General features: G+C 41.3%; 1 protein-coding gene across 2 annotated transcripts in view; it reads left to right on the top strand.

Moving 5' to 3' along the window:
- The first annotated feature begins 1,429 nt into the window (after positions 1-1,429).
- CAB39 (calcium binding protein 39) overlaps positions 1,430-21,749 on the top strand; it is a 42,806-nt gene continuing 22,486 nt past the window's right edge. The window contains exon 1 of one of the 2 annotated variants that reach the window (XM_075760934.1): positions 1,430-1,568. The gene's annotated coding sequence lies outside the window, so the exon portion shown is untranslated. Of the gene's footprint in view, positions 1,569-1,860; positions 2,004-21,749 lie in introns of those variants that run through there. The other variant, XM_075760935.1, reaches the window with a different exon arrangement.

Below are 21,749 nucleotides of genomic sequence, written 5' to 3'. Positions count from 1 at the left end.
CTCACTCTGTAATACGAGCTCACTCAGCCGCGAGTACAGCCTCGGCGAGAGGAGCTTCAGCCCCTCCGTGCCACCCTCCCCAGGCCACCCAGCAAGAGCTGCCGCGTCCGGCGCGGCGTCCCGGCGGGAGCCCGTGGGGCCGCAGGAGGCAGCTCTGCCCACCCGGCGCCGCTTGCTTTCTGTACGGCAGGCGAGGCAGCCGCGACACGTGAAGTTCGGAGCAGCAACATGCTGCTGCAGGAAAAAATTACGGCATTGAGAAGCCCGACCCAAACCCTCCCCAGCGATGCGACGGGGAAGCGCAGGGAAGGGATGGGGAGACACGTCATTAGAAAGAAGCTGAAGACAGAAGCTGTCAGCTGGAGCTGTACAGCGCAGCGGAGCGAGAGGAGCTTAAGGACGTTTCGGGAAACCAGGCCAGCGAGTCCCACGCTGCTGCACGGCAGTAACGCGTCAGACCCGCGGGGGCAAGGTTTCACCTCATGGCTTGTAAGAAATTCATGATTTGTTCCATAAAAATGTATTTTTCTGCTTTATAAACGATGCTGTGTATTAGAGTGCACTAACGGACGATATCGACTTGATCTTTGCCGCGAGAGATGTGGGGATTTTTTTGATGCAGGCTAATCCGCATCGGTCGTGGCGAGAGTAATACACGGATATTACCTGCCAGGGACAGAGAAACAGCCCCACGCCCTTCCACGCCACGATGGGAACTAACGGAAAACCTTTGGACTGTAATTCCGTGGCACCCTGACGCGTGGGGCCAGCTGCAGTCGGGAGTCCAAGGCACGGCGGCGCGTCAGAGCCCCGCGCCCCAGAGCAGCCGAGGCCCAGGTTCGCGACGCGGAGGAACGTCGTTCTGACAGGGCAGAGGGTGCGCACGGGTCTGATGGAAGTTGGGGCGAGGGGGGGGGGAATAATAAAAATCATAAACTAATAAATAATAAATACAAACGAGAAAGGATAAAATGTAATAATAATAGCGAAAAGAATATCACTAAAGAGTAACAACGAATAAAAGGAGTAATAAACACCGGGAACTGCATAACGGGAGGTGATCTCGGGCACGGTACTGACTGGTGAGGCCGAAGAGCACCTGACGGCGGGGCCGATGGCGCGGCAGGTGCCCCGTGACGTAGGCCCCGTCAGCTGCCGGCGGCGGGCGGAGCGGCCCCAGCGCCCCCACTCGCGGGGCGGGCACGGGGCTCCCGCGCGCTCCCGTTCCCGCGGCCGCTGCGCGGGTCCTGCGTGGGCGCCGCCCTCGGTCCTCCGCGCCGGCAGGGGGCGGCGGCGGGCGGAAGCGTCGCCGCGCTCCGCCGCCCGCCGCCGCCGCCGCCCGCCGCCGCCGCGCTCCGCCGCCGGGCGAGGGAAGGGCCGCTGCGACGCAGCAGAGCGCGGGGCGGGGGGGGGGGAGGGGGCCGGGCGAGCCGGGGCCGCGCCGCGCCTCTGCCTGCAGCCGCCGGAGCCGCGCCGCCAGCTCGCCGGAGCCGGGGCGGTCGGGCCGCCAGGGGCAGGCCCCGCCGGACACGCCGCCGAGGAGGCGCCAGGCCGCTCTCCGCACCGAGGTACCGAGGCGACGCGGCGGGGGGGATGGGGGGGGAGGCCGGCGGAGGGTCGGGCCCAGGCCCGGTGTGGCGGGCGGTGAGCGGGGGGGGGGGGGGGGGGCTAAGGCCGCCGGGCCCGACGCGCATTGTCCGCCGCTGCCCCTCGGTTGCGGGGCCGGGTCGGGCCGGGAGGCGGCGCCGCGGCCGGTGCGTGCGGAGCGGCCGCTCGGGGCAGGGCAGGGCAGGGCCGGGCCGTGCCCCGCGGGCCGTGGAGGCCGCCGGGGACCGTGGCCTGGCCCGGCCGGCGCCCGCCGCTTTCCGGCCGCGTCTCCCCGCTCAGCGACGGCCGGTGCTGGGGAGGGACCGGCCGAGTCCTGCCGGCCAGATTGGCCTCGGAGGCGGCGCTGCCTCCCCGGGGCTCGCTGGCGGCCTGGGCAGGGGGGCAGTTCCCGGCTGGTACTGACTTCACCGGGGGAGCTGTGCCCTTTGGGGGGGTGTGCGTGTGTTTCTGTACGTCTGTGTGTCAGCGCCGGGCGCAATCTGAAGGGGAGGAAGGGTACGGGCCAGCCTCTGTGTTTCGCTGGTGCGGCAGCGCCTTTTATCCCCAAGTTCCTCAAATGCCGTTCCTGGGTAACGAACTAATACGCAAAACTGCGCAGGGTTTACCTCAGCCCGCAGAAACGGAGCCGCGGCTGGGGCGGGAGGCAGCCGCTGCTGCCCCGCACCTCCTGAGGTGGGCGGGGGGGGGAACGCTCTGCCCGGGCAAAGGGCGGGAGGGGCAGCCCTCCCCTGAGCGAGCCTGTCGGTCCGGGGAGCCCGCGGTTAAAATCTCTTCTTTGTTATGTCCCTTATCACATGAATGGAGTGGAGGTGCAGAGCAGGCACTAACTCACACAGTCCTCTCAGTGTCCAGGTCTAAGGCCTCTTCCTACAATTGTTACTTGTGTTTGTAGTCGTAACAGGCCTCTGTGCAGAAATAACTGTACGTGAGGGCTGGTAAGATCCTAATTTTTTCGCAGACTACCCCGTAGAAAGCTAACGCAGCGTGATCTCTGTGTTCCATAGAAGGAGAAAGTTTTCTCTTTGTTTTTTTTTCCCCCCTACAATTCAGTGAAATACTACTAGTATTGAAACTAGCGTGTATTCGGTAATTTTCTTTCCTTTTGGAATGTTAATTATTTTTTAAAGAAAACGTAATTTTTGTTAAGCAGTCACCTAGGTGCATAGGATTTATTGAAAACCTGTATGCTGTCTTATGAGAATGGTGTGATTTACTTTGCATGATGAGTCAAAGATTAAATTACATGACCTAGGCTCTTTAGTTTCAGTGAGGCAAGTAACAATGCTTGGAAGGACAGTTTAAATGTAGATCAGAAATGAAATTGGATTAGCATCAAAATATTGTAAAGTTTTATGTGTGTGTGTGTTTGGGTTGGTTTGGTTTTTTTTTTTTAAACTTACCTGTCAGAAACTTTAATTCAAGGCCCTGTGTTTTCCTTTCAGCAGCATAGTTCATCATCAGGAAACGCGTCTTCCTTTTTAACGTGAAGAGCTCGTGAAATCGTATGCTGTCAGAGGAAATTTAACAGCCAGAGCTTGTGCCTTGGCATCTAAACTTTTAAACAATACATTTTTACTATTTAAAATGCTGCGTACCTTTAGTTAATAACTATTACCTAATACTTGTTGATGCGGCAGGTGCCTTTGCAGAGAAAAAAAAGCCAAGAAATATTCTGTGGATTAGAATAAGCATGGTACCGGTTTCGGGGTCAGAAATAACAATTTCTTTTTTTCATTTGTTGTGTGCGAATTGGCAGCTTATTTGATCTGTAAGAGTGGCATAATGCCCCATGGCACTGTGTCATGGTAGGACTCTGTCTGTCGTGGACTCGCTGTTGTAAGAATATTGTATTTTACAATTAGCTTCATGGTTGTCTTGTGATGCGAGAAACTATTCAGTCAACCAACTAGTATACGCTTGGCTTAAATTTCCTTGTGTTTAAACTGTAATCTCGATGGTAGTGTAATATACGTGTTGTTGGGGACTTTCCTTGCTCAGATGGAAGAAGTACCTTAGTACCAGAGGAGAATTGTGTCTTCTGGCACTGGGAGCGAGCTGAGTAAAGGTCTTGTAATGTAAGTTTGTATGTATGGGCTAACATGCTGCTGAATATTTCTAAATACTGATAGCATTAATTGCATACTCTTCTTTACGCTGTTGCAGAGTTCTGAAACTTTGATGCATTCAGCAGGCAGTTGGTGCACGGTTATAGATGGAGAATTATAAAACAATCACCTTTATTTGTATAAATACATATATCTCTAAAATTATGAATTCTAAATAAAAGTGTCAGTTAAGTAATACTTTGTGACAATATGTCTTTAAGAGATAGTTATGCTCTTTGGGTATTATCAAGTACAGACAAACGTGTATTCCCAGTGGGGTGTGATAATATTAAGAAAACTCCACCTCTTGGAATTCCTTGATTGCTTTAATGAAACATTTATTCAGGAGAGAATGGTATATATTTTGCATTCTATCGTGGAAGCTAATGTGTTAGTCTCTAATTAATGATTGGTAGTCAAATGAGACCTTAATGTTGTGCTGTATATGCTACACTTTCTAGGGGTTTTTTTATGGCATTTTTGTGAGTGTTAGAATTAGTGATCAGTGTCCTCCCTTCTAAATCAATTCTGTATTGAGTTTTTGCAGGTTTTTTTTAATGAGATGTTTGCAGCCTTAATTTTTGTGTAAAATCTTTCTGAAAGCTTTGATAATCTCTGTAATGCGCTTAGAGTCTTTAGACACTTGCTAAAATGTTTTCTTTTTTTTTTTTTTGTACTGCATGTAGGGTTTTGGAATGGTGCTGTAATACTTGATGCTGGTTTGAAGCAGGGGGCAGGAAGCAGCATAGATGACCTTTTGAATTCCCTTCTTGCCCTGCCTTTCTGATCTTTTGACACTTTATGATATGGTTTAATTACAAGAGCAGCTATTAAAGTCTGATTACCTCTGTCTAATTGGAGGCATCTTGCAGCTTTCTATCAAAAATAAGATTTGACTCATCTGCTCCTTCAAAATTAACAGTACCACAACAGCCTGCAGCTATTTACGTGAATAACGTGCAAAGCAAAAATGAGTTGAATTTCGAATATCTTATTTTCTACGTCGTGCAGTTGAAGTCTTGTAAATTTAGCAGTTGCTGGTAAGGAAACAGTGGGCTATGTGCACTTTTACCACTTCCTCTTAAGCTGCAAGTTGAAGCCAGATATTTATCACATTGGACAAAAACATTTTTAGTTGTTCAGTAATCCTAAGTCATAGCGTTCACTGTAACAGTATTTTTGTAGCTGTAGATAAACCTCAAGCAAGACGAAAAAAATCCTTTTGCTATTGGTGCTCAAGATTGTGCTGTTCTAACAGGAGAACTTCTAAAATGCTACTTCTTCTATTTTTTGTCTAATTTAGAGTGTTTATTAGTCTGAATTGTTTGCAAGTTCAGGTCTCATTCCCTTCCGTCTGAGCTCTCTCTTTCCCCATATTTTCTCTCAATATTGTGCTTCTTGCAGCATAGGATGTAGAGGTGTGAGCCAGAAGGAAACTGAATGTCTTCAGTTAGAAGGTGAAACTTTATGCTGAGATCCTTCCCCACCCCCCACCCCCCCCCCACCCCCCCCCCCAAGTGCAAACACAAAGGTCAAATTAGAAGATGAGGCTGTCTTGAATTATTTTAACGGACTTGAGCTAGGCTTTTAAATGCATGCTTCAGGAGCACCTAAGGCTTAAAACGGTGTCATGTGAGTTTGGTCTGTCTTTAGCCTGAGCAGATTTATGTGCTTTTGTTATTCTACCTTATGATAAAATGGCACGTTCGTTTGCCCCTATTTAAATACTCTTTATAAAGGATTAAATTCAGGTTTGATCCAAACTGGAAGCAGCCAAAATACTGTCTGTTTACAGGAATAACTGTGGTCATTCCTCAGCAGCCTTCATGGTCTGTTTTTTTTCAGACAACGTTAATTTAGAAAGTAAATTGCTTAGGTTTAAATAGACAACTGCAATTTGCTTTTTAACTCCCTTGTTTTGAGTATTCTAGCTAATACTTCACATAGTCAAAAGACACTATAAAAAGTTCCTGACCGTGGACTTCGAATGTGCTGAAAGGAAGCAAATTTTAAGCCTGTCCACAAGGGTGTAAAATTCTGGGGGAAATTGCTGAATCTTGTAGCTAATCTTTCTGTTTATTGAAAATCTGCTACTTCTAATAAAATACCTAATTCCTTTCTAAAGATCTATTTGCTCTGTAATTTTTTCCTCCCCTTCAAACACTCAGAGAATTCATTGCTTAAAAAGTTAAATATAGCAAGACAGTTCAAAAATTGAGAAGTTATAATTAGTACAGAACTGTAGTATTAGTGTAACATGTTTTTCTAAGTTCAGAAACATCTCTGGATGAAGTTATTTAGTAATTCCTACTTCGAGTTATTTTAAAATGTTCAGGTGTACTATCAAGTGTTTCACAGTGAAATGGCTGCGTCAGTGAAAAATTGCTGTGTGCTGCTTTTGATTCTTCCCCTGTTGTGTTTTGTTGGTTCCCCCCCCCCAATTTGTATTGATAACAAATTCATTTTTCTTATTAAAAGAATGTAACTAAAAGTTTAACTGCAAACCCTGCAAGATTCGAAATGTGATACTTAAAAATAGCTAAAATAGAACTTAGCTATAAATTAAATTGAATTAATATGTCAGTTTCTCAGGGAGTTGAATATGTGTGATTGAGAGACATTCAGTCATTGTGTGTGCGAAATGTCTTAACTCCTTTGAAGTTATCTGTGTTAAAATTGAGAGGCGTTCCTAGAAATGTGGAACGCGTAGTCTTTTTCTGGCTGCTAGAGGTGCCCAGGCAAACAGCTGACGGCTGAAGAAATACCTTTCTGAAAAGTTTTTATTGTTTTATTTACTGACTTCTAAGGAAAACATGCTAGTGCACAGAAATAGGAGGAAAGCCTGCTGAACAGACAGTTGTGGAAGGCCTCTCCGTCTCACCAGCCAGCTCTTCTGTCTGGTGCTGCTTTGGATTTTGCCAGGCAGAAGCTGACTGTTGTTTTTCTCTTTACTGTTCTGGCCAAGAGCTCACCTGGGAAGGCTTGCCATGGATGGATCCCTTTTTTTCAAGTATTCATTCAGAGCCATGCCAGTTTCCCAGCTCATCTGCTGAGGAGAGTGCTTTTAAAAAAATAATCTGTAGACATTGAATTATGAGTAGCATCTTCTATGGCATGGTAGATGTGTGTGCTGATAGCACGTGTTCAGAGCATCCTGCTGCAATGGAGTCTCTGATCTCTTCCTCTGGGTAAGCAGTTTCAAGAGTTTTTGCTACAGTTGTAGAAATGAGGCAAAAGTTACTTGGGTCATTATATTTTATTTTGACTGTTAGTGTGAAGTATGCCCTATACTGCTTTGGCAGATGATATTGATGTAAAAAGATATTTTTTTTTTTTGCCTGATGCATTGTAATGGTTTATAAAATTAACCAGTGTATAACATTTTGACTATTGAATACCGTGTGTAGACAAAAAGGGAAAAAAAAAGTTTGTTCACAGAGAAGTAAGGTTTTAGAAAAGAAAATGTAGGGGATTTTATTCTGCCTAAATGAGACCTTAGCGATACAGACGTGCACAGAGTGTAACACAGGTGAGCACTGCGAAGTCTCTCCCACACAGGTTATGAATGCATCGTTCTTCTAACTTGTAACACCTGCTATTCAAGTCCTAAGTTTCTTCTGACTGGAGATTGGTAGTGATGGAGAAACTTTACGGTGGAATTTAAAGAGATACTTAGTAGGAGAGAGTTGAGGCACAGTTCTTGATAAAGACTTTGTATATGCTCAGTACTATATTAGAAAAATGTTCAGAAAGCAAAATTAATTTCTCAAAAAATATTCAGAACCTCACTTTTCTTATACTGATTTGGTACAAAAAGTTTGATTACGTGATTGTTTTCAGGTCTTTCTCAGCAGGACCTTTTGTTTCGTCAGTGCACAAGAGAACGCTCAGTGAAGGGGCATCCTTTGCATGTACTTGTTTAGTTACACTCTAGTATTTGGTCTTTTGCTTTATTGCATAAAACTCAATTCTCTGAAGACAGGAGGATTCAAGCCTTTGTGTTTTTCATTGGTTCGGAGATACTAGTGAAAGTACATTTCACAGTATTCTTCGGCAGCGTGGTGAGTCTCCCCCTTTTTTTTCAGGTCACGATGCTTAAGCACAGAGAATTTTCTCCTGTGTTTGAGTGCGCGACATTGTGTGTGTTGTCTGGTGGAGCACTTGAGAGCTTACACTTCCAAAGCTTTTCTTCCAGTGGCATCTGTGTGCGATGTGAGATTCAGTTGCCTAAACATAGATACCTAGTATTATTTTAGATGCTCCAAGGCATCTGCCCAAGACAGGTAGGAGGTTTGTGATACTCTGAAGGGTTAGTTGGAGACCAGCTGTGCTGTTCTAGTCCATTTGCAGTGGCATTTGTCATTCAGGCACCTGAACTGCTGCCATGGTATTAGCCGTTAGTCTCAGAATCTCATTTTGGGCTCCCAGGAGAGGATGGATACTTAAGTAGTGACCACATGTTAGGCACTTGGGTATGGGTGCCTAATGATGGAAGATTCAGGGTAGAATTCTGCTGTCCGGGGCAGTACTTGAGAATCTTGTCTGAGGGACCTGATTTTGCTGTCGTCTGCCTTGTTGCATGCTTTACAAACTTCAAAATCAAATAAGGAAAAGTTCCTATGGAAAATTTGGTCTTTTTTGTAGTCTGGTATAGCTTGTCAGTGGAATGAATGAAGGTCTCTCTGAAAAAAAGTACAGTTGAGGAAGACTAAAATAACCCAGGTAATTAGAAAACCTTAAATCTTGAAATGTTAGATGGGTGTTGGACTTGAGGACCTTGATACTTGAACATGAGAAATTCAGCTTGTCTTAAGATACAGTCTGAAAGCAAACACCAGCTCCAGTGACCAGGTAAAGTAGTCTTTTTCCATGGATTTCATGGATAATGATTGACAATGAAGGAAGCTTCTTGAAAATACTGTAAGTTTTCTAAACAAGTGCCGGTCTGGACGTGATTGTTTTGATTTGTAATCTCTAAGAAAAGCAGTATATTGACTCATCAGTATGGACTAACATAGTTCCGTTTTACATCTATAATTGACATTGAGCAATATTTAAACTCTTGCTAACTCTGAAACAGGGTGGAGCTGGAGTAAACAGTTTCTCTGTTAGGAACTGCATCCATTCACAGAGCATTTTGGGCAGAGTCCTGGCATAGCTGTGCAGTCTGACTGGTGTTACTCTTACACCATGTGTTATGGTGAGGGTTAATGGCCTTGGATCCAAGACAGCCTCTTTATTTCAGGATTATGGAATATTTTCAATAACAGTCACAAATACTTCAGGGCATTGTGTGTGATGACAAACTTATGAATGTATTGAAGTTTTAAATTCTGTGAAAGAATTGCATGTCTGGTTTTTTCATTCCTTTAACTTGGAAAAAACCAAACAGCCCCTAAGCCCCAGCTTTCTAACTGGTGATTGTAGTTGTTCCTTCCTACCTGTATATATACATTTTATCTATCTTAAAAGAGAAATGAAATTTGTTCAGAGAATTTTCATTCTTGTTTGGGAACTTATATATGTGTGTGTGCGTATGTATAAATAAGTATTTTAACAGCCATAGAAGCATAGATTTATAGTGTATACATCCAACAAAACATGGATTACATTTTTTCCTTTGAGACTAACCATGCAAGGCTTTTTGCTTCCCTTAGGAATTGCACTGGATGAGGTCTCAGTATTGCTACAGTCAAGTTGTTGGGGTGGAATCTGAAGCGTAGTTCTGCTCTCCCTCTGGCATTGGCAGTCGCCTCTCATGTATTACGCAGGTTGAGGACTTAACAGTATCAAATCTAGGAAGAAATGTCAAATCTGTGCTTCAGAATTAGCCGTTCTTGAGCTCTTTAGTGAACAAGGAGAAGGATTGTTGGCCAGACATACAGAATCTTTCCTCTAAATGGGTTATTTTTAACTTTCAGAATTAGTTACAAGCCTTGAAAAGTCTTAGTAAGTACAGCAGAAGTTTCTACAACTTTTCACTTCTGTTTATTGTGGTATTCTAACTTGCAGTGTTGTGGATTCATGCCTCAGATTTATACCAAAACTGAGAAAATCTGGCCTTTCATCAAGTCCCTAAATTAGATAACCAAGCTAAACTATAATTTTAAAATGATTGTGAATGGGAAAATTAAAATCTATATTTTAGGAGCTAAAAGGGAGATCTGGATAGTATGAAAAACAATGAAGTATAGTCTGTCACATTGCTTATTTAAATCTTGTTCGACTTAGTAGTGAAAAAAAATTATTTTAATAGATACCTGAATTCTGTAAAGTCACTTGATTTACTTCTTTATTTAATGAACAGTTCATCAGATTCTGAAATTGTCACAGCATACATTTTTTTTATTTTCAGAAATTTTAAAATTACCATTGCAAATTATCTTACAGAATTTATAACCAATAGTACATTTTAACTGTAGTCAAACCTTAGGTTATATTTTTAAACCAGAGTCTTGAAAGCATAACCTTATCCACTCTTTCTTAAGTTTAGCATTTTCCTAATATATTGATTACATTTGTTGTTGAAAAAAAGAACTACAATATAGAAAATGTTTTGGAGAATTATGATTTTTTTTTTTGCTCGCCTTCGTAATTAGAGCACGTCTTTTAGCACAGGAAAGATTTTTTTTCTTTTGAAACAAATAAAGCTTTTGAAAAACTTCAGAGTTTACCAAGGCTGTGAATTCTGATAGCTGCAAATTTTTATTTCTGGAGCATTAGATTGTTTGATTGAAGCCTCTTGGTGGCGTAGAAAGCAATGTCATTACGCTGTTGTAAACTCCTATCAAAGTAATTTTTATAATCCCTTATTTAAATAAAATTACTGTTAAGCTGGTGCACCAATTGATAGTTTTAAAGGTTGGTTTTCTTTTTTTTTTTTTCCACATAGCCCTAAGGAAGAGAAGGGATTGACAAGATGCCAACATAGCTGAAATAATAGTCAATGTGGGAGTATAAGTATCAGCATTTCCACCTGCACTTGGTGTCAGCTCTTTGGAAGATCTGCTGTCCTTTGGAATTATTTTTTCAGTAGTTACAGAGATGATGTGTTATCATTCTTTGGGTAAACTTGTAGAGATGATAACTTTGTCTAGTTGTGTTCAGGTTTCTCTTGGTGGTGTTACGCAGTAATTGCATTAGAGGAAGGTTGAGAGCTCTTATTTTAGTATTGCAAAACAATTTGATAGTTCCTTTTTCCAGTCTAACTCTTCTTAGCAGATGAAATAAGGGAACTCTGTCCCTCGGAGATGCTTCAGTTTTTCCACTGTGTTAGTTGGCCTAATATTTGTTGCTTCTTGTTACAAACCTCATTTTTTACTTGCTGTCTCCAGACTGGTAGTGCTTAAACATTTTTGGTTTGTGGACCACTAGGTGTGTTGCAGGAGAGATACCAACTCCTATATAGAAAATATCAACAGTGCTGGTTTTAGTTCTATTTTGCGAACCCTCTGGACTGTTCTGCCTTGGAGAATCAGTCTACAACAGCTATTGCTTGCTGCTTTGAAGTAAAATCAGTTGGGAAGTCTTCATTTTGGAAAGGTACCTTTCTGCTGTGGTATTCCCCCTGGTCCTCTTTTTTTAAATGCAAAAATGCTTTTTGAAACCTCTGGGCAGCTTGTCTTAGTTCTAGCAAGCAGGAACTGTAAGGTATTTTGCTCTGAGTTTTGGCTGGAATAAAGTTTAACATTTAACTTTTTATAAGGACCTTCTACCTGCCTGTCCCAAGGTGGTTGTTTTCTTGTATTTGTTACTCTGATGGAAGCAGAGACGTTCGCTTGCCATGGTGGAGTCTACCTGGAAAGGTAACTTCAGTGTCCCCAGAAGCGAAAGCCAGATGTAGCGTGTGTGTATATATGATGGATCACCACAGGCATCTGGCATGTTGTTTCTGTTATGTTTCCGTTTAATATCCAAGTAACTTTCAGTAACTGGAGCTCTCGGGTGGTGTCAGGAGGGAACAGGACGTTCGTGTGGTTTTTTGAGGAATATCTGGCTTTTCACAGTGTGTATGCTGATGTGTCCTGCTGCGTCTTGGATCTTTGGGCTGTCATCTTGTGAGTCATCGGAAGGACTCTTAGGTTGGCATGGCAAGAGCTTGGACATATTTTGGGGGCAATCTAGATCATTGCCCCTTCTTGATTCCTATGCTGCAGAGCATTTTATAGCATGGAGTTCAGGGTTAAGGTGAAACTTCTCTCCCTCTGCCTCAAAATACTTGCTACAAAAGGAAAATACAATGGCATGGTGTTAAAAGTTCTGGCTCTTGCCTCATCTCTTCTGAAGGTCTGTGTCATGGATACTTCTCCTAACCCTGGTATGCATCATCTCTGTCCTTAAATATATCTTTCTGTGCTCTGTGATCTGCCTTGCCTCAAAGGAACACACCTGTCTTGGCAGTCCAGGTGCAATGTGGTTTATGTATCAGAAATCGAATCCATTAGTGACTTTGAAGATTTAGACCAAACATGTGAGCTGGCAGGAGAAACAGAGGTGGCTTGAGGGAACTGGGTAAAGGACACTTTTTTTACAACCACTTTAGATATATTGTGATCTTGAAATTATTTATGTGGAATTTCTGTATGACTGTGGCTGGTTCTTTTCTTGGGAGAATGAAGTAAATTATCCTTTTGTTTTGTTTGCTTGTTTGTTTTTTATTATCATGGCACACAGTTTGATCATCAATTCAGAAATGAGTTCTAGATTTCATTGAAAAGGGAGATAATATTATCAATGCATTTTCTCTTTCTTAAACCTGTGATGGTTTTGTTTAGGCTAAATTTCAGCCAGCTGCTTTTCATAAGGTCATTTCTTACAAACACACTGGTGTCTTGGTAGCAATGAGATGTACATCTGAATATCGTGGATGTGTTCTAGCCTATAATGTGTATTGATTTTTTTTTTTTCTGTTTTAAGTGATACCCAGGAAACTAATTCTTAATCTTTAGTATTTAGGGAAAAAAGAGAAGTTTCTCCTGGCTAGCCTGTGATTTTGCTGCTCTGTGCTGTTTTCCTGTCTGCCACATTGTCCTTGGTGCAGTGTAGTCAGGAGGAAGCAGGCATTTTCATCTGAGGATAAGCTGGGTGAAAGTTCCATGCTAAAAGATACCTCCACACAGCTAGTGTGGGAAAATTGATTTATGGTGATACCGATGTTGGTTGGCAGTGTGAAGGAAAGAGCACTCTTAAAAAGATACTTACACAAGGAAAGCCCTAACACAGTTGCAATTATCATGATCAGAGGTTGTGTTTTTTACTAATACAAGCTGTATCTGCAACTAGTAGGATTTACCAACAGATCTGTGTCAATAAACACCTTGTATTGTCATCAAAACTGTGTTTTAAGTGCTAGGGACCATGGCAAAAAATAGTTTGACAGAAAGCAAATTTGTCAAATGGATAATGACCTTATGGATCAGCTCAGATATTGCCTGTACATCAGCTCCTAGTACTAGATAAGAGATAATTTAAGGAAAAAATTAACTGAACAACTCTTTCCTTTTGCTGAATGAGGATGTAATGAACTAGAAGGAAAGGATTCACAGTAATGGTGGGGTCATGATTCTGAGTCGTTTATTGATTGCCCTCTCCTGCTTTCTCCATGACTCAATACATAACTCACATAGGTTATTTGTCAGGAACTCCCTTTTGCAGAGGAGATATATAATCATTGAATAATGTGCCAAGTTCTCTTGGTTTCATGTAGCAAGAATCAGCTTGGGTTGTGAGAGTTGATCTCAGAATAATTCACATTTTAATCTTTGTGTCACGCCAGTGAGATCTCTCAATAGAGGTAAAAATGGCAGAATTGAGGAGTTGTCCATGGTCTCAGAAGTTTGGCCAATTGACTCGACATCTTTTTGCAAGGCAGCTTGCTGTACCTTGTTGGTTTTGGATTTCTGCCCTAGTTATGTCAAGCTAACGTACAAAAGTAAACCCAGAGACATGAAGCTATGCTTGATTGAGTGTCATCTCAGCTAGTTTCTAAAGGGCTGGTGGGACTGAGGTGAGTTGTACAGTAGTCTAACATAAATAGTCTTTAATTGTGGGCTCCCAAATTGATTATTTTGGAGAGGAAGCCTTAACAGTGTAGAGACTGGTGTAGTTTGTTATATTCTGCCTATGGCAGTGGCCAGTAGTGATCAGTTAGGGAAGATGGATGCTCCTTGATAGATCTTCCCGGTCCTTAAGTCAGTATTTTTAGCATGTTCTGAGCTACATTGGGATCATTGTTTAACAGCCCATTAACTTCATGCTTTAATGTTGTTGTCCCTTAAGTGATCTTGTTCCTTTGTAGGTTATGTTTGTTAAAGATCTGTTGTTCTTCAGATAATTTAGATGAAGAGCTATGATGTGTTGAACTTAGATAAACTTAAGTTGAAGATTAGAAATTTCTAGCAGGTCATGGAATTCAGTCTCCAAAGGAAGTAAGGAACCATGGGAAAAATGTTGGTGTTTTTAACATTATTTTTTAAAGTAATACTAAAACACAGTTCTTATTGAAACTATATTTGGGTAAATCCTTTATTAATTTTGAATTTTTTTCCCCCGGCTTTGTTACTTGTGCTTCTAGAGACTGGCTTTAGGGAGTATAGTTTTTGCTTTATTGAAGGAATATTCTCTAAAGAAAATTGCACCTTAGAGGATTGCACCTGGAACAATCCCAGGACCATTCTTGCAGTTTAATTGTTCTCAAGTTCTCTTCAAAACAAAATGCCCCAAAAGCACACATGTATTTCTCTTCCTATCTTGTGCTAGTACTTATGATTCTCATCCTCCTTTCTTACGTAATTAATTAATGTTTTAGATAATCTATTTTTCCTGTGTCCATTGCACCGGCTTTCTGGTTAAAAACTAAATGCTGATGTGGTGCTAGTGGGGTTTCCTGTGCTTCACCTGGGTGGTTTCTGGTAGTCATACAGCCGTCTTAGTTATTGGGACATGTTAACTGTAGACCATATTGCACTATGTGAAATGAAGTCAGAGATAAAACTGCACTGTACTTTCTGCCTCTCCTTTTGCCTTTCTTCACTCTCAAAATTAACCCTTAGATGTATATCAGAAATCTGAGGCAAAGCAAAAACCTATGGAAAGGAATGGAAATAATATATATTAAGGAATAGAAATAGTTACAAAGGAGACTCTTTCGCTTTGCATTTTTGCTTCCAAGGGTGGGTAGAGTGGCACGTACATAATTGCAGTGTTTTTTGTCATGTAACAAATATTCTGGGTTTTGTGATGATGCAGTAAAGGCATCTGAGCCAACAGGGGATCGACTGTAATGCCAGGTTATGAGAAAATTATTTGAGCTTTAACCTGGACAGAAGTGGGCATACCATCTGACAACTTTTCTGAAAGCTTGAAGTAAGTTCTTTTTTTGTGTGCAGTGTGTTAAAGATACTAGTCACTTTTTGGAGTAAAACTTGTGATTATTTTTTTTTTTAATATTTACCAAGGAATGGGTGAGGCATTTTACATGCTTGTCTGTATACCATATTGCAATATAGCAGTAAGGTTTGTGGGGAAATGAATGGGTGGGGTAACTCTGAACCGTACACCAGGGAAAGAAGCTGAGTCATAAGATTTCCTTGAACATGGAGATCTCAGATACTAAGCATTGGGATCTCAGATACTAAGCATTAGTATTAACAAGTTTTTGTGCTTATGCTGGATCTCTGAAGTCCTTTAAATGCAGCAGCCTTATTGAAAACCAATTTCTACTTCAGTTTCTGCAAAAGTCCTGTAGCTGTGTGTTAAACTGCCATGAATAAAATAACGTACAAGTCGCAAAGTGTAATGTAGTTTTAGGAGGCTGGAGTGAGCTAGTGGAGTTTAATGGCAGTAGCTGCCCTTCTTTTTCCCCAGCATGGTGCAGGTGTCTGCTGGAGAAGTAGGCTCTTGAAGAGGAAGAAGGATCAGTAAAGTAATTGGCAAGAGAGAAGCCTGCTTAATGAAAGGAATAAGCTGGCTCTTGGTGCTGAAGGAACACGCAGGGCTGCGAACTGCTGGGGACTTAATTGCTTTGAAATTTTCAGAATATGGAAAGCTATCTCATATGGTGTATTTCATTTTTACATAGAAATGCATTTTCCAATTTTCCTTTTTTCTGAATCCATTGAATTGATCTTTTTTATTTACCTAATTGTTCATCCGTGTTACAGCAAAGAATTTTTCCTTCATGATTTCATTTTTCTCTGAATTAAGTTATCATTCTTAGATGGGGACTTTTTTTTTTCCATTTTAATCTTTAAGTGGGTCACATCGCAAATAATTCTGTGATGCAGAGTTGTGAAACTGCTTTTGAATCAGATTAAAGCTTTTGTGTGCTGCAGACTTGATAGAACAAGTTAATAGTGAATTTTAAGGAAGATGCTAGTTTTCAGTGGTGGGTGGGACGTGCCAGCTACGAGATGAACATGCCTCTCTTTCAAGAAAACTTAAATGTATAAATTATGGTCATCACAAAATATTGCAACAGATCCAAACAGATCATTGATTGCTTTAGTTGTTTAGTATGTCAAAAGTTTTACTTATGAGACAATTGATGCAGTTCTATTCATGTTTTAAAGTTATGTTGTGCAGATGTATTTAGAGGATAGCAAAAATGCCTTAGAGCTGGAGTATACTCTTAAATTTTGCCAGCTGGTAGTGCCAGTAATTACCATTTACAGCCATAGCCATTCTGTTCATGGCATGCTTATGCAGGTTAAGCCATGGTTATACTAAATAGTTCATGCTGGAGCCCTGAAATAGATTGAGGTGTGGCTTCTGCTCTTTATCAGTCTCATTTCCTCCATGATAGGAAGGTTTTGCATGTTAGGTTGCGTTAATAAACTGTACTATTTAGACAGGTATTTTGGATCAGAGGCTGTCATGTTTCTGTTTGTTTAGCATATCAAAAAGAAAAATGAAAAATGACTTTGTTACAATGATGAGGCTCTAGAAAATTGTTTAATCTTTTGGGAAACCACATAACCAGAATGAGGATACTGAAAGATGTAGTGGACAATGGCATGTGAAAAATGTAGAAGAATGTTTTAACGATGAATGTGAGTACTCAAATATACCAAAGGAAATGATGGATGCTGCCTTCGGTCAACTACACTTCTGCAATTAGAAGTGGTAAGGCCTTTCAGGAAGACGTGCTGTGGCCAGGAATTTGCAGGGATGAGCTTGCAGTGATACTTCGGATGCTTCAGAGTGGCACCTGGCTGCTGTCCTGCTGTGCCAGCTGCTGCACGTGCCCTGGTGCAGCACAGGGCAGCTGCTGCTCTTCTCGCTAATGGTACTTACAGAAAGTACAGTCAGTAACTTAAGTCTGGCTAAATACTCTGATAACCAGTAAAATTCTATAATCTTGTACGAGAGGGCTGCATAGCTAATATTGTGTCTGTTTCTGGCTTTGAAGTACTTGTATATTCTTTTCCCAATGAGCATGGTAGCTTGCATAAAAACTGGTTCTTGGATCAAAGGAATGGCTGTCAGTCTTCCTTCTGGATGCTGGGCATGTCTGAGAGTGAGGCAGTGCTTTGAAAAATGCATAATTTCTTGATCTATTTCTGGTTTTATCATTCCAACCAGACTTCACAGTGGTGAATTCTAGCTGAACTAATGGCCACTTGTAGCAATAAGACCTGATGAAAACTGATTTACGTTATTGTTTTCAGGACTGACTTAATGATCCTTGTTAATCCAAGAGCCATACAACAAAAGAACAGGTTCTGAGGGGAAATGAGTTCTATCAGGACAAACACGCGCTCACTGTGTTGTATTTTTAATACAAACATGCCTCTCCTTAGCAAGATGCAGCATGTTTCGTCAGTGATAGACTGATAAATTGTCAATTAAAAATCTGTATACAGAATAGACCCAACTGTTTATTGTGAATCTAGATATTTTGCCTTTGTAGACTCATTAACTTATTTAACTGTATTTGCTTGAGTCAATCTCCTGTGTGTCATTAACGCTGTTGAATGTAATCGCCACATGATATGGTTTCAGGATAGAGGTTGGCAGCCTCCCTCTACCTGGAGGAGGAGGTGGTGTGCCCTTCCCTCCTGCCTGCCCCAGCCCTCTCCTCTCCTGTCCTCCTCCCTTTCCTGGGCTGGTGCTGGCTCACAGCTGAGAGTGCCTTCAACTGTGGTTTGTCTTAAGAACCTCTCAGAAATCTTTGTTGGTGTCCCCCCCCCCATTTGGGTTTGTCTTCTGCCCTTTTGGTGAGTTCAGTCGGCACAGTGGGCATTCAGACAGACGTCAGACCACTCAGAGAAACTGATGGAGTTCAACTGAAGTGTTGATTCAGCTCCAGCCTTACCATGAAGTGCCTTAACAGTGAGATCATGAGGTGAGGGAGCTGATTCACAACTACTTGCCCTTCAAAGGGATGCTTTTTCTACATTGCCTACGCTACGTGTTGCTTACTTTCCTTTTACGTGTTGGTTTTCTGATAGCTTAGCGAGTTGAATCAGCTCATGGATGGGTCAGCTGGCCCTGGCGTAACAGTGGGGGAAGGAGCGTGGTGCTGGGAGCAGAGGGGGAATGGGACCTCGTTGTCGGCCAGCTATTGGGATGGCTCATTTGTCTTGGGGAACCTTACCGTTAATTATTTGGCCTTATTATGTTGATTTTTTTTGATCTTTAGCAGTTTTCTTCTTATGGATACATTAACTGGATGTTCCACGTGCTTTTTCACTAGGCTTGGATTTTTTTAACACATGTAATTAGAGCCAGGAAGTGGCTGAAGGGTTTTTTCTTCCTCTTTTCTGCGTTAGGAGCTTAGTAGAAGCAGTCACCTGAAACTCTTGGTGTGTAAACAAGGCAACAAGATCTAGCTGAAGACTTAATACAGTACAATTAAACTGTGAGGCCTACAATAGAATAAGAAATAGAGTTTATTGTACCTGGTTGTTTCACAAAATTGGGAACATAGGCTTTATTGTATGTTATTTAGGTAGTATTTTGCATGGGAGAAACGTGGATGTTTGCTCTCCTGAGCTGGAATAGTATGAATGCTTGAATTAATTTGATAGTTTGATTATGGATTATACTTCTGTGCAGAGAAGAAAAACTGCAACTTTTTAATGTTGTGGTAATTCATGGTATGTCATAAGCAGAAAGGCTGAGTTTACTTTTGTGTCTTTGCTTATGCAGCTTGTGTTTCTTTACCTTCTTTCTAACTTTCAAAGCCTGCACCTGTGAGACTTAAGTGCTGGTAATTAATTTGTCTGTGGAGTAACTCTTTGCATGTGTCACTGCAGTCATGTGCATTAATATACTATTACTTGTACCAATATTTTTCTTGAAAATAGTTATGTAGGCATCTTACAATATACTTTATTTAAAAAAACCCGACACGCTACCTACAACAAAAAACCCCTTTCTGCTGTTAAGTAATCAGGTTTTAAACTGTAGCACACATCTCTTACATAGGTTGTACATTTTCTGCCTCTTCCAATAAGAAAAAGTTAACAATTACAAGAGAGGGCATACTCTAGGCTAGTGAATATATTCTTTAGAGAACTAAAATTTATTAAGAGGGATTTGTTTATCATGCTTCTGTATTTGTTCTTGCAGGTTTTTGGTTTTTTTTTTTCTGCAACAGGGCTGTCATCACAGAGAAATGCTTTTGAGTGTTGTCTGCTTAGTTAAAAAAACAATCATATATATGTGACACATTAGTTTTAAATTGGACATTAATCAATTGTGTGGTCAATGCAGTGAATAGAAAATGTAAAGCCTTATCCATAAAGCTAACTGCACATGGATGTATGCTGCATTGGCAGAGCTGGAAATTATATACTATCTGAAACAGTGGGACTACTATCTGTTGTTATCACAAAAGCCCAAATGTCCCAGTGTGCCTGAGTATGTGTCAGTCGCTCTGTGTCAGTTCAGCTTAAATCTCTGGGTATTTGGCTGCATGCCATATTGTTGTTTGACGGTCCATTTGGATTTATAACATCATTTAAGATTTCTAAATGTGGCCATGACACCAGTGCTTTGAGGGCCTTAAATTTTGTTACATTTGTCATGCTTGAGTATTGGTGAAATAAAAAGCATGCCTAAGAAAGCCTGAGTTTTGTATAATATTGTTCATGGTCTGTTTTAACAAATGAATAAAAGCAGCGAGGTTTCTGGGAAGGTAAGATAAAGCAAAGCAGCCCAGCAGAGCTCAGAGCTGTCCATGTACTTGTTGCCGTTTAACTTGTCAAGACTCCTGTGATGCCTTTCTTAAGCAACAATCAAAATTTTATCATGAATTTGCAAGGCAACCAGGTGCTAGTAATGTGAAACAGTTATCATTTGACATGATGTAAGGTCTGTTCTTATTTACAGAAAATGTCATTTGATGTTGTTTCCTTTTTTTCTCGCTTTGCAGATGTGGGTGGTTGCAGTTCTTTCCGATCTCACACAGATGTTGTCATTGTCTATTGTGCACAGAGTGCTGCTGGGGGTAGTTTTGCTGGGCTGAAAAGGGAACAGCCTGTCTATGTTCTCTTTGCTGCATGAAGTACAGCTCTGAGAGACAAAGGACTGCTCCTGCTTGCTTTTTTTTTTTTTTTTCCTTCAGGATATGGCGCAGGTTCTTCAGTAACAGAGTTTTGCGTCAGGATTGGTGGGGTCTTCAGTCTTGAGGCCCCAGATGATGTTCCTGGCAGTGCCACTGCATTCCTTCCAGTAATAAAATTGAAATAGCAGAAACAATGCATTTATTCCATTTTATATAGTAAACGAAATACCTTGAAGCATGATGTCACCTTCAGTAATCAAGGATGTGGATTTCCTTCTTACTAGTGCTGGCAGTCTTTCCTGATTTTTCTAAATTGCTTGTGAGAAATTCGTACAGGAACTTACCTGAATTGGGAAAAATTGTTTAATATAAATATATGCTAGTGAACTGTTATTAATTGATTGTTTTCTATTAGATGTGCTAGTACATACAATAAAGCTTATATATGACTCGTGTACACATGTAGGTGTATCTGATTTATGCAGAACCTGGAAGGTTTCATGAATAAGTCAAAGTGGTAGGCTATTTTTAATTTAAAGAAGAAATTGAGCACCATCTGGAGGGAAATCAAGTTTTGCAAACCTAGACATTGCGCACACTGTGAGGACAGTTGTTTGTCCTTCTTCTATATTTCTGTGTGGTATATGTGCTATCCACGTAGTCGTCTAGTTTAGAAGTAACATAGCCGTGATCCAGAAAATGAGCGTGCAGAGAAATTTTCTTGGTTTTGATTTCTTTTCTTTTTATGTTGCTGTAATACCAGATTTTGTGATTCTATAGAATATTTTTATTCTCTTGAAGAACTGTTTTGATTCCTAATGGATTTTATTGTGTTTCAACACATAATCCAAGGAATTAAGACCAGCAACTTTTGAGCCAATCCTGCTCTGTTACATGGGCATAGCCATCTTCCAGAATGAATATGCTGAGTAGTTGTTAAATGCTATTATTATCAGTGATGATATGCAAGTGTGAAAGAATCCAGCTTTGTTTTCAGGGCTCATCTTAATTTGGCAGGGGTGGTAATCAGAGGGAGAGATAAAGGGAACATTCCAAATGTTGCTGTGATGCTCGAGGTCTGTCATTTATGTTGTGGGGAACTTGTACTTACTTTCACACCTCTCTCTTTCTAGAAAAAAATTCCCATGTGAAAATTTCATTAAACATTGTTTTAAATGCCATTACATTTTCATTAAATAACAATGAATAGTCACGCTTTTCTTAAAGGTGGGTCTCTCTTACACTACATGTGACAAAGTAGAGGAGTAGAATTCCTTTGTCTAAGGAATGACCTCTGGGCACTTTTTTATTTCTTAGGACACCAGTCCTGCGTTTGTAATTTCAGTGTTACAACCTCTTCTTTGAGCAGACTATGAACGATAGGTTACTATAATGAGACAATTACTATACTACAAAATAAAAGCAACAGAAAAGTCCTTATGATCCGTGAAAGAATGGAAATGGCTGGTGGAAGGTTGTCTTTCAACATTCATGCTGATAGTTTTTAAATCAGATTACTTTCAGAT

Source organism: Balearica regulorum, chromosome 9, assembly GCF_011004875.1.
Source record: "Balearica regulorum gibbericeps isolate bBalReg1 chromosome 9, bBalReg1.pri, whole genome shotgun sequence".
NCBI classification, from domain to species: Eukaryota; Metazoa; Chordata; class Aves; order Gruiformes; family Gruidae; genus Balearica; species Balearica regulorum.
Note: the sequence above shows the minus strand (reverse complement) of the source record. Positions and strands in the feature narration are given on the sequence as shown.